Source organism: Mus musculus, chromosome 18 (assembly GCF_000001635.26).
Source record: "Mus musculus strain C57BL/6J chromosome 18, GRCm38.p6 C57BL/6J".
In the NCBI taxonomy this organism is placed as follows: domain Eukaryota; kingdom Metazoa; phylum Chordata; class Mammalia; order Rodentia; family Muridae; genus Mus; species Mus musculus.
In genome coordinates, this window is record NC_000084.6 from 74123933 (window position 1) to 74136066 (window position 12134).

General features: G+C 41.8%; 1 non-coding gene across 1 annotated transcript; it reads left to right on the forward strand.

Moving 5' to 3' along the window:
* The first annotated feature begins 1353 nt into the window (after window positions 1-1353).
* LOC115488996 lies at window positions 1354-1417 on the forward strand. Its single transcript, XR_003952724.1, has one exon. It is a non-coding gene; the product is annotated as a U7 small nuclear RNA (small nuclear RNA).
* The last annotated feature ends 10717 nt before the right edge of the window (window positions 1418-12134 follow it).

Here is a 12134-nt window from a genome sequence, read left to right on the forward strand (position 1 = left end):
TTTTTCTAAATTGAAACATTGTTTCAGAATGAGGTCCTAGAAGTAGGACTTGGAGAGATGGCTCAGTGGTTAAAAACACATGTTACTCTTATAGAGGGCTTGGGTTCAGTTTCCATCACCTGCAAGATAGTTCCAGGAATCCTACATACACATTCAGACAAAAATTCCATATAAAATAAAAATAAATTAAAAAAAAACTACCCAAATTCCATAAGTAAGCAAATCTTACAAGGTTAGGGCAATAAAGAAAACTCACAAGTCTCAGGAAGTTCCCAAAACTTAAGATTCTCAAGCATTCTCCCCAAAGTTATATAAGCAATGATATGTGTTTGAAAAGGAGACTTTAATCAGCTGAGGTATCTTCAAGTCATATGGGAAGCTCTGAGACACAGCTTTCATGAAATGTTACTCATAGTGGGGTGGAATTTGTGGTGATGCAGTTGCATTTGAGACACCTACAATCTTACAAATAATTCCTCATTCATATTCATATAACTAACCCCAATAAGCCCTCACTCATATTCATATAAGTAACCCCAATACATTTACTGGGTCGTTAGGCTAGACTTAAGTGGAATGATGTCTTTGGTCATTGGTTCCCTGTCTGAATCAATTTTTTTTTATAATTTCCCCCCAAAAACATACCATATGTGACTCTACCCAAGGCCAGAGTTATAACTCAAATCTAACTCTTCTGACCAGTAAGCAAAGCCCTGAGGTTTTGTTCCTAGTTTTATAAGACGCTGATGCTAAGGGAAAGAGCCCATCACTAATTATCAGGCAGACTCAGATTGATGGAGTGAGCTTGCCACAGGACCTCCCGTGGGATTAATTGGAAAAGAGAAGAGGTAAAAAACTAAGACAGCAAATAAGTCCAAGGACCATGGAGGAATAAGATCACTAGAAAAGTTAAAAGAGGTATAACCTATCTCTACCATGAAAACCTGGAGCTCCAATATCTAAGCAGTTTATCAAAAGTGACAGTGGTGTCTGATCTAGACACGAAGAAGATGAGATGTTAATGGAACATCAAGGAAAGCACTTAATCTTGTCCAAATAACATCCTATGGCAATATAGATGGAAAAATGCAACTATATCATTCTACCAGTGAAAAAATTTGAGTATAATTATTGTCTTAGTTAAGGTTACTACTGCTGTGATGAAACACCATAACCACGGCAGTTCTTATAAAAGAAAGCTTTTAATTGGGTCGGGCTTACAGTTCAATTTAGTCCATCATCATAGCAGGAAGCATGGCGGCATGCAGGTAGACATGGTGATGGAGAGGAAAATGAAACTTGTACATCTGAATCCATAGACAGTGGGAAGAGAGGCACTGGGCCGAGCTTGGAGAGTGAGCATAGCTCTTTTAGAATTTTTCTAGCAAGATGTTTGACTTTGGTCTGGAAAATCCAAGAATTTTTTTTTTTTTCTAGCAGCTTTTCAGACCTTGGTTGGAAAACTCATGAGCTATCCAGAGAGCTTTTAGAATTTTTTTTTCTAGCATAAAAGAACCGTCTCTAGCAGAGAGCTGTCTCAAGCAGAAAGCTAGCTCCAACAGACTGCAGCGCCAAGAGCTACCTACAGAGAGAGCTGTCTAGGAGCCATCTCTAGCAGACTACAAGGCTGTCTGCTTGCACCCCATCATTTGACTTTGAGTTGTTTCTTTCACAGCTCCCAAACACCCCTTCCTAGGACCCCTATCCAAGCTAAGGCTGGTTCTTGGTATCTTTCTAGGTTCTAACTTAGTCATGTCCCAGGATCCCTCTGGGACCTGGCTGGTCTGGGGAACAGGCCAAAATATCAGCTGTACTCTTAGCTTTTTCATCCTTATTGGCTTTGACCTGCAAGTAAAGTCGGCCACACCTGTCTGGAAGAGTTAAGAGTAGTTTCACATTTAGTGTAACACTCAGTAAAACTTGACAAAGACAAGTTTTAAATTACCCTGGGATCTCTTAGTTTTCCTCGAACTTCAAAAGCTGACAAAGTCAATCGAAATTATAGGCAATTATCTTTATAAATACAAAATCTCTTTTCTCTAGCTTCTTGTAATCGTTATTAACATTTTAAGGAAACCTAGTTGCTGTAAACAGAGACTCAGGCTACAGTTCTACATCATTATCTCAAATTTTGAATTTACCAACTTTTAATGATGCTTAATTATGGCCAATTTGATTAAACTTATACCACCTTTCTTTAAGTTTGAAATTTTCCACAAAGCTTCTTGTGACATAATTTAACCTTTTGGTTTTTCCTTAATCGCTTTCTCTTTTCATTTTCAATAATACTTTAAGGCACAACTCATTTGTCATACAAAACCCTTTTCATCAGGAAGTATTTCCTTTTTTAAGCAGAAGTGTATTTTTAAACCTAAACGTTGACATCTATCTCTTTCTCACACTAGGGATTTTCTTTCTGTCTCATTTTCCTTTATAAAATTCTTAAAAGCCTAGACCACAGATAATCACCTTCTGCCTTTACCAAACAGATTTAGCTGGAGAATGACATTAAAGGTTACCAGTTATATTCAGATGTCTTTAACATCTAACTTAAATTATCTACATATATTATGAATCCAAGTTGAGAACACCTCCTTTTAAAAACTTTTATCTTATTTTGGTTTTACAGTTCGGGGGCCAAATTTACCCCAGTCTGGAAGGATTTATAAAAGAGATAAATCAATAGGGATTGGAGGGGAGGTGCCATCTCACAGCGAGTGGAAACAGCAGAGACTGATAGGTCCATATCTCATCAGGTGTGTGGGACTCATGAGTAGCCTGCCTGATTCCAGAGTGGTCCTGATCAGGAGTGGCCACACTCCATGATCTACCTAGAAGCTGGATGCAGCATTCATCACCCAGTCCCCAAGTTGCTTGGGCAGCAGGGACCAAGTCTCACAAGTTTCCTTGGCTGGCAGAGACCAAGTTTCAATTCCTCTTGGGTTTTTTGTTTGTTTGGTTGTTTGGTTGGTTGGTTGGTTTTATTTTTGTGCTCAGTAAAAGTATGACCACATGGCATACACTTATGTCCTGTAAAGATCTAAAGAGATTAAGAGAAAACCAAGAAGAAATTTGGATTTTTTTTTTTTTAAAGATCCTTTTAGGACCAAGGGAACAAGCATACAAAGCAACTACCTCAAAATAACAGAAGAATGCAATGTTTGGGATCTGTTACTACCCCTTTAAACTGATATAGGCGAGGCATAGATCGCTTTGCATGGCAGGAACGCCCAGAAGACACAGAAGACAGTTCCTGAACACTGCTGCCCACCTTTTGAAAGCAGCTGAGTTAAGTTAGCACAGATGTAGCAGAAGAGAGAAGGTACAAGTGGCACCAGAGAGAACAACCTGAGTCATTAAGAAGGCAGGCAAAGCAGACCCCCCTAGCCAGGTGCAGAAGTGTGCACACAGAGCAAAGTTCTAGGTCAAAGGGAACAGAAAATTCAGATCACGCATTACACACAGCAATACATCTCTACATGTGTGTATGGTCTTAACCATGGGTGTGGGAAGTCCATGCCCCAGAGCAGCAAAGATGGAAGAAAGCTGATCACCACTGGGCAAAAACACCCAGATATGTTTCCAGGGTCTGTTACTGCCTTCCCTCATATGCCTGAGCTGGTGTGTGTGTGTGTGTGTGTGTGTGTGTGTGTGTGTGTGTGTGTGTGTGTGTGTGTGTGTGTGATGTCCACACATGTGTGCATGCATAGAAGCCAGAGGAGGACACTACATGCCCTATTCTGTCACTCTCTACCTTATTTTTATGACATGGGGACTCTCACTGAACCCAGAGCTAAGGTGGCAGTCAGCAGCCCCCAGTCAGAGCACTGCGGTTCACAGGCGTGTGAGCAACCGTGCCTAGCTTCTTACATGGGCATAGAGCCTAAACTTGTACATACTTGTACAGCAGGCACTTTACTGATGAAACCATCTCCCAGCCACTGCCATGGCCTTTTGAAGTCTTTGAATCCATTATGTAACCTACACACAAACTCCTGCTGTGATATATTTCTGTGTGTAATGTGTGATCTGAAAGCTAATATCAATAAATTAGATTGGGATACCTATGTTTGCCCTAGCCAAGGCTATTAAGGGGCTACTTAAGCAGGGCTACTTGGCAAATTACTGCTAATTAAACCATTTTACCTTGTAAATTCAATGCTATTTAATATATTCTGGCATTGCGGAAAGACACAGATATGTCTGTCCATCTATGTTTCTATGAACCTTCTCTCTGGCTCCAGAAGTCATAGTCTCTTTTAATCTAATACCAGGAGTGATAAATTCTCATTTTGTCATATTCTATTCATTAGAAAGTAAAGTTATGATGTCTTAGTTAGTATTTTACTACTGTGAAAAGACACCATGACCAAGGCAACTCTTATAAGGACAACACTTAATTGGGGCTGGCTTACAGGTTCAGAGGCTCAATCCATTATCATCAAGGCAGGAGTATGGCAGCATCCAGGCAGACATGGTGCAGGAAGAGCTGAGAATTCTCTATATTCGTCTAAAGAATGCTAGTGGAAGACTGACTTCCAGGAAGCTAGGACAAGGGTCTTAAAGCCCACACCCACAGTGACACACCTATTCCATCAAGGCCATACCTCTAAATAAATAGAGCCACTTCCTGAGTCAAGCATATTCAAACCATGAGAGTACGTAGCAGTTGTAAATGTTTTAAAAATATGTGAGGTTGTATATAAAATAATGGCATTGTTATTAAAAGAAAGAAAAAGAAGTAGGTGACCTGGAAGAAATTGGCAAAGTCCTAGAAAGACATTGTAGGATAACCGTTTTCTCTGGATGGAATGTCTCTAGCAACCTATAGAAGTCCTTGGCCCTCAGCTGTGGCAGGGAAATAAGTAGCAACAATACAGCTGATATCAGGTCTGTGGTGAAAATAATGAGGTTGTTCCCATTCCATCTTGGAAGGAAGGAGAAGGGTCATGAGAGCGTCTTGTGGGACCTCTGCTCACCTCTCCCTACTCCCTGCGTGGAGTCCTGCCCTGGATGCTATGGATAGGAGAGATGTGCTAGAGTTCACAGAAGATGGAATCTTGCCTGGGAATTGCAACTGACTGTGCTGGAGGTGGGACTTTCTGCTATCGTAACTATGTTTGAGTCACCCATGCTCCTGTAGCTAACCCAATAAACTCATTGATTTACCAGTCTGGGCTTGAATGGAATCTTGTGTTTGGTCTGTTGGTTCCTTTACCATCAAGAGGAAATACACACCTCTTTAAGTCTCCTCAGGAAAAGTCACATAACAGCTAGAATGTTTTAGTCACCATGACAAGACACACACACACACACACACACACACACACACACACACACACACACACAGATTTTCTTACAGTTTTAGAGATTTATCGCATGCTTATCAGGCAGGCATAGCTCTGAAGGAGTAGCTGAGTGAGCTTTATATCCTGTCTCACAGGCAGAGAGACTCTGGGCCTGGTGTGGGCTTCTGAAACTCCCAGTAACATAACTCCTCCAACAAGGCCACACCCACTCCAACAAGGCCACACCCCCTAGTCCTTCTAAAACAGTTTCACCAACTGGTGACTAAGGAGTCAGACATATAAGCCTACGGGGGCCACTTTCATTCAAACCTCCACACATAATAAACTAATAAAACTGACTCAAGGAGAAATGGAAAGTCTGAATAGACCTAAGATAAAGAATGAAGCCAGATGTAGTGGCACACATCTGTAATCACATTTCTTGGGAGCTTGAGGCAGGAGGATTGTGACTTCAAGGACAGACTGGATTACATAAAAAGACCTTGTCTCTAAAAAAGTAATAAATAAAATTAACTACCCAAAGTGTGGGGGGGGGAAGCATGGCTTTATTGCAAAACTCTACCAAGTATCTAAGAATGGTTGAAGTACTCATAAATTTGGCTTTAAAACATAGAAGAGGAAGGGACATTTCTCAACTCAGTCTCTGGAACTAGGATTACCTGGATTCCCAAATAAGACAGAGATATCTTTAAAAGTGATAGAGATTTGTATCTTTAATACACATATAATAAAAAATTAACAAATTTACAAATTTAGTCTGACAGTATATGAAAGGGGCTGTAACAAAGAAGAATGAAATTTTCACCTTGAAAACCATTATTAAAAGACAACCTTAATTCATTTAAAGTAATCCTCCACTCTGGAGGGGCATTGCTAAGATAGACTCGCTCCTCTTGTTGAGTTGCCCAACCATTGAAATCCCTATCAGTATCCAAGATGGTGCTTTAGAGAAACTGAGAAATTGGTTCCAAATTTTATAGGCAATTGCAAGGTACCCAGATTAACAAAAACAGCTTTAGAAAGGAACAAAATAGGACTTACATGTTCAGAGTTTAAACTCTGTCAAAAAAACAACAGTAACCCTGGTAGAGAAATACTAGCATGAAGGTGGGTATCCAGACCAAGATGAGCAGAATTCAAAGTCCAGAAACAAAGCACATGTGTCTGTGGTCATATGACACATGGGTGTCATAAGGTGCTGAGACATTCAATGAGGGAAAACAGCCTTTTACATGACCATGCTGGAGCAGTTGGAGAGTCACACAGGAAATGAGTAAGCGGAGCCCTTACCCCTACACATGAGAGAGAAGGCATTATCACCCCCTGTGTAAGTCAGAAGTTAGCTAATTTAGACCCATCTTACGAAGTTTTCAACATTCGGTATCCACATTCAAATATAGACCTCTCTGGTGGTAAAGAACATTTTAGTTTTTATGCTCAGTGCTAAGCAACCTTCTATTTCTTCTTGGTATGAAAGTTAATTTAGGAAAGATTAGCATGTTTGCTTTATTTCTTTTTGCCAAGAAATCTAAAAATGGCTTTATTGGATCACAAAGAGGGAAAAGATGTGTGTATATGCCATTGATATTGATGTCTTTACTGAACAGAAGATTGTCAATAAGAAGATAAACCTAGCTTTCCATTACTAAACTACCAATATCTACCCCAGCAAAAGTTCAATACTTGCTCTCTTGTCTGACTCTCACAGCACACTTTATAAGACAGTCAGGAATACCAGCCCATTCTGAAGTTGAAACCTTAACTTTGGCAGGTGAAGAGATTGTCTCATGGCTACGCAAGAGTCTGTGCAGACCAGAGCTGAAGTTGCCTCATTTGATCCAAAGCAACATCTGCTTAATTAATGAACTTTGGTTGCAAGGGAAGAAAGACCAGAGTAATGTTCATTTAGGCAATAGATGTGAATGCTTACCTCTTATGCTGAGAAATATGTAGAGGTGGTAGCTTCAGATGGGGTGCAAAGCCCTACAGTGTCATCAGGAACCCACATAAGAAGAACCTGTTCCTCTGTGTCATGAGATGTATTGGTCCCTGTGTGTGCAATTTGAGCCATATGATGTTGCTGTAGCTTCAAAGGTAAGATTTTTCACTTGGATATACCAAACATGAAAGACAGAGAATGCCTCTATAATACAATAATTTTACAACCCTTCCTCATATAAAGAAGGCACTCCCAGAATTCCCCATTCATCTTACAGAGCCACGAATTTACCCCTAGCCACAGAGAAACTGGAGATGCATCTGGGAAGAGAATAGGATTGCTGTGTCTGTCTTGGGACAGCCGGCAGTCATCCTATGAGACTGGACGAGGAGTCTGCCTTTTCTGAGGTCAAAGCACTTTCACCATATTGATGGATAAAGCAGGGTTTTGTTAGCAGGAAGAGGGGGCTGAGTGAGATATCCATTGAAGAGGATAGCTATGCAGTTCCTTGGGATCCAAGGATGAACGAATAACACATGGCCCCACATCATGTAATATGGACCTTCCCTGGTGGTTGGTGGCACTTCCCCTCCCCACTCGTGCCACCTGTGCTTGGGTAGGACAGGGCAAGAAGAATGGTGTGACACTGAGTACCCCACCAAAGACCACTGCCAATTGTCCAAGGGACTAGCACTAGGTCTCCTGGCCACTCTACACTAGAATAACCTTCAGTGGCTATCCCTCTGGGTAGGCCCCCTAGTATCCCACATCCACATCTCACCTAGCATGGTCTGCATCATATTCATAAAGAGATTCTTTCAAAACATATGTATGAGCTGATGAGATGGTCCTGTGGGTAAAGGCACTTGCTACCAAGCCTGGTGGCCTGAGATTGATCTCATGGAAGGAGAGATTCCCACAAGTTCTCCTCAAATCTCCAACATTAAGCTCCAGAGATAACTAGTTATCTAGTATATATCCAGAAACATCTGTTTGGTACAGATGCCAGTATACATTCCTTGTATCTTCTATAGGCATGGCAACTTCTAGTTATTCTCAGATGGAAGTCCATCCCGCAGGCCCTTCTGTCTTCTGTTTTCTCTCCTCATCCTGTCTTAATCACCTCCTGGCTGTTCACACACATCGTATCGGTTACTTTTGCTCCGTCAGAAGGGAGTTCTGTGCTTGCTTATCTCTGAAGTCTTGACGTCTACCAGAAGTAGGCTTTTCTCCATGCCCACTGGTTGCATCCCTTTCATGCCCTTCAATGCCCCAAGATCCTTCTCCCAACAGTGACAAGGACCATGCCCTAGAACAGAGACCAGTTAGCTCACCAGAATGTCCTAGGAATTCATCTTCCTTCTCAGAGGGTGTTGACTGAGCTGCCCAAGTCCCAGTAGGAAAACAAACAAACAGACAACAAAAACAAAAAACAAGAAAAACCCTAAAGAGCTAGGTTCTTAAATACACCTGAAATTCTGGTTCGATGTACACCTCCAGGGATGTCCCCTGGGACCTTATTAAAATGTAGCTTCCACAGAAGGAGAAAGAGCCTCCTCAGTTTGAGGAGAAAGAAGGCACCTTTTGGGCCAGACAGACAGGGCAAAATAATGCAATTCTCTTCTCCACTTCCATCGCAGGAAAGGCACTAAGAAGAGAGCCCTGGTAGGGCTGTAAGATATGGGCACTTCCACAGAGGAAAACTGCATCTACAACTAAAACTGAGATGTGGTTAGAGAATTAACTACTTCTGGCTCTGTCCTTCGAATTCTCTGTCCCTTTATGGTTTTGATCACTTCCATGGTTCATTTATTGGCTAAAACCCAAATTTAATAAGCCTGACAGGACTTCAGATCCACTTTATGGGATCCAAGTAGGGTCATTAGAAATCTATCATCAAGTACAAAGATACTTCTCCTCTTCCCGTCCTCAGCTCCGACCTTCTCTCCCCCACAGTCTTCCTGCTAGAAGTCAGGAGGAAATGAGCACAGCTTTCCTCTACCTGAACAGGAAATACATCCTGCCCTTATGCTCACTTGCTCTCTCTTTCTAGCAGCTGCCTGCTGAGAGGAGACAGTAGGGCTTCTTAGGTCTGTGCTGGGTCTGAGGGAGGAGAATTTGCTTCCATGGAAAGCCATTTCCAGGCTCCAAAGAGCACCATGACTTATGTGATTCTAATTCTGTGGAAGCTATTTTACTTCTTGGTAAACTGTAGGTAATTGATGGCAATGGAAAATAATTATTGTCTAAGATGGGAGGGCCAAGTTTCCAGCAAATTCCATCTTGTCTAGGAGAAGTTTAACGGGCATTCCTGGCCCACTGTGGAAGAAGCTAGTTTTGCCTCTGTTTGTGTATCCAACATTCCTTCACTCTTATAAACCCAGGCTTTTAAAGACTTCTTTGAACTGCTTGTGACATCTGGTTTCCTCTCTGACTTATGAGTCAATAAAAATCTTTAATATATGTTCCGCTCATATCTGTATGAGAACATGATTTTACCTTTTTTTAAAAAACAAAATAAAACTATTTTTTGTTACTAGAACTGTTAAGATCAGGGCCTGGGCCCTGACAGTCCTAAGCTAGCCTCAAATACGCAGCCTTAATAGGCCAATTAAAGAAACAATTAACAGTGAAGAGCAGAGAAGGATATTTAATCAGTGTGGCCACACTAGGAAGAGTAATAAAGAGGCCCAGTGACCCTCCAAGTTCATGTTTGGAGCCCTAACAGGAAGATTAGGTTTAAGTAAAAGACAAGAGATGTGCTTCACTGATGGTCTAGGTGTGGTCATCTCCATCATCACTGTCTGAGCTCTAGCTTCTCCGGTAAGGTATGTAGGAACAGTGCTGCTGTGCCCTGTGTAAAGATTATCCTTGTATTATTCAAACGCTGGTTTCTGTGCTCCCATTGCTGGTTGCAATCCTCATCCTGAGAATCTTCTGTCTCAGTGTTGTGTAAACATTGTTCCCCAGTTATTCCCTGATTAGTCAATAAAGAAAGTGATCAGCCAACGACTAAACAGGGGATAGGATGGGCAAGACTTCCTCCCAGCCAGAAGAAGGAGGAAGAAAAGGAGGAGGAGGAGGAAAGAGGGAAAGAGAGAGAGGAAGTAGGGATTCAGTCGTGATGAAGGGGTCTAGGAGACATCAGAAGAGAACAGCAGGAACAAAGAAAGCCACAAAAGGCAAGAATCTTGAGGATTTGGGCTGGGAGATGTCAGATTAGTTTAGAGCATTAAAATAAGAGTAACACTGCTCAGTTGTTGTGCCTTAAAACTATTAAATAAATAAAACAGTCCCATCTTAATTATTTGGGAGTTTAATTATTTGGAACCCAGAAAAAGTTCCTTCTCTGATGGGATATGGGGGAATCAGCCTTTAATAACACCCCACCCTAAGTCTCCTGGAGAAATGCCCTGAGGTCCATTATTTCAATAGTCTGAAAACTAAAGGAAGGGCACAGTGTCTCCGTTGGTATTCTGTCTGGACTCCACCCCTACAGTTACCTGGCAGCAGCCAGGTATGCTCCTTCCCACAGTTACCTGGCAACAGCCAGGTAGACCTGGCCCACTAAAGGAGCTGCTTGGCCCCTCCTCTCTTACTCCTGTTTCTCTCCCTTGCCCCTTGCTTCCCCCTCTCCCCCTTCCCTTCCCCCCTTTCTCCATGTGGTCACAGCCGGCCTCTACTTCTCTCCTCTCTGCCTTTCTCTGCCTCTCCTACCCTCTTAGCTCCCCTTCCCGTGTCCTGAATAAACGCTATTCTATACTACACCAGTGTGTGGCTGGTCTCCCAGAGAGAAGGGATGTTTTGGCATGGGCCCGCCGAGACATCCCCTTCTGCCACACCCTGCTAGAACATATTTTTATATTTCTTTATCTTTTTATGATCACAACAGTCTCTTTAAAGTTCTAATCTTTCTTCCTGCTGGGAACATGGACATCTTCTATGTTCAACATGTGCACACGTTTGTGTGGTCATACGTGCATATGCATGTCTTTAGCAGGTGCTTAAAACAGCTTCTGCTAAAAAATCAGAGACTCCTCATTTGGGTCCACAGGTTGCCACAAAAGATAAAAGCCTGGCATCTTTCATTTCATTTCTCTCATTTCCTTCAGGTCCTAAAGGGATATTAATTTCTCAAAGTGTATCCATTGGAAAACTGTCTAAACAATTCATAGGTAGCCTATCTCATCACCTTTCAAGTCTGGTGGTGCAATGATCAGAATAGCTGGGGCACCTTACTGTTCACCTGTACAAGACATATACCAGATGCACTCCCAAAAAATGCTCTTCAGAATCTCCAGTGTTTGTCCTAAACCTCCAGTCACCTGATATTTCCTCAAGAATATTTCCTCAGGGGAGCCACAATGAGATCACACTCCTAAGTGGGACCTTTTGCTCCATGATAGAAACAGGCTTCCCCACCATGAGCAGGAACCGTTATCCCATGACAAGTGGGTGCTCCGGCAGATGATAAGAACTTCTCCAGAGTCATCGTCTGGAAGGACTGGGGTGATGATCAACCAGGTCACTACGGCATTGAGATTGCTTAAATATGTATACTTCTTGCTCCCTGCCCCAGTGCCTTTAAAACTAAAGCTTATATAACAAAGAACAACTATAAATCCAACCACACCAGGATTGCAACTCAGACATGAATTTAAAGAACCATCATGCAGAAAAAAAAATTCTTTTTATAGACCAAAAGGAAAAAAAATAGCTCTAAATTTTTGTTGGTTTGTTTTTTATTTTGTTTTTCTCCCTTTTCCCTGTCTTCAGTATTGTCTTTAAAATATGAAGGAGAGTCCACATGTGGAAGAAAAGAGGTTAATGGCATTGGGGGGAAGGAGGGACAATGACAAAGATACCGTGCTGAGTTATGTGGAATT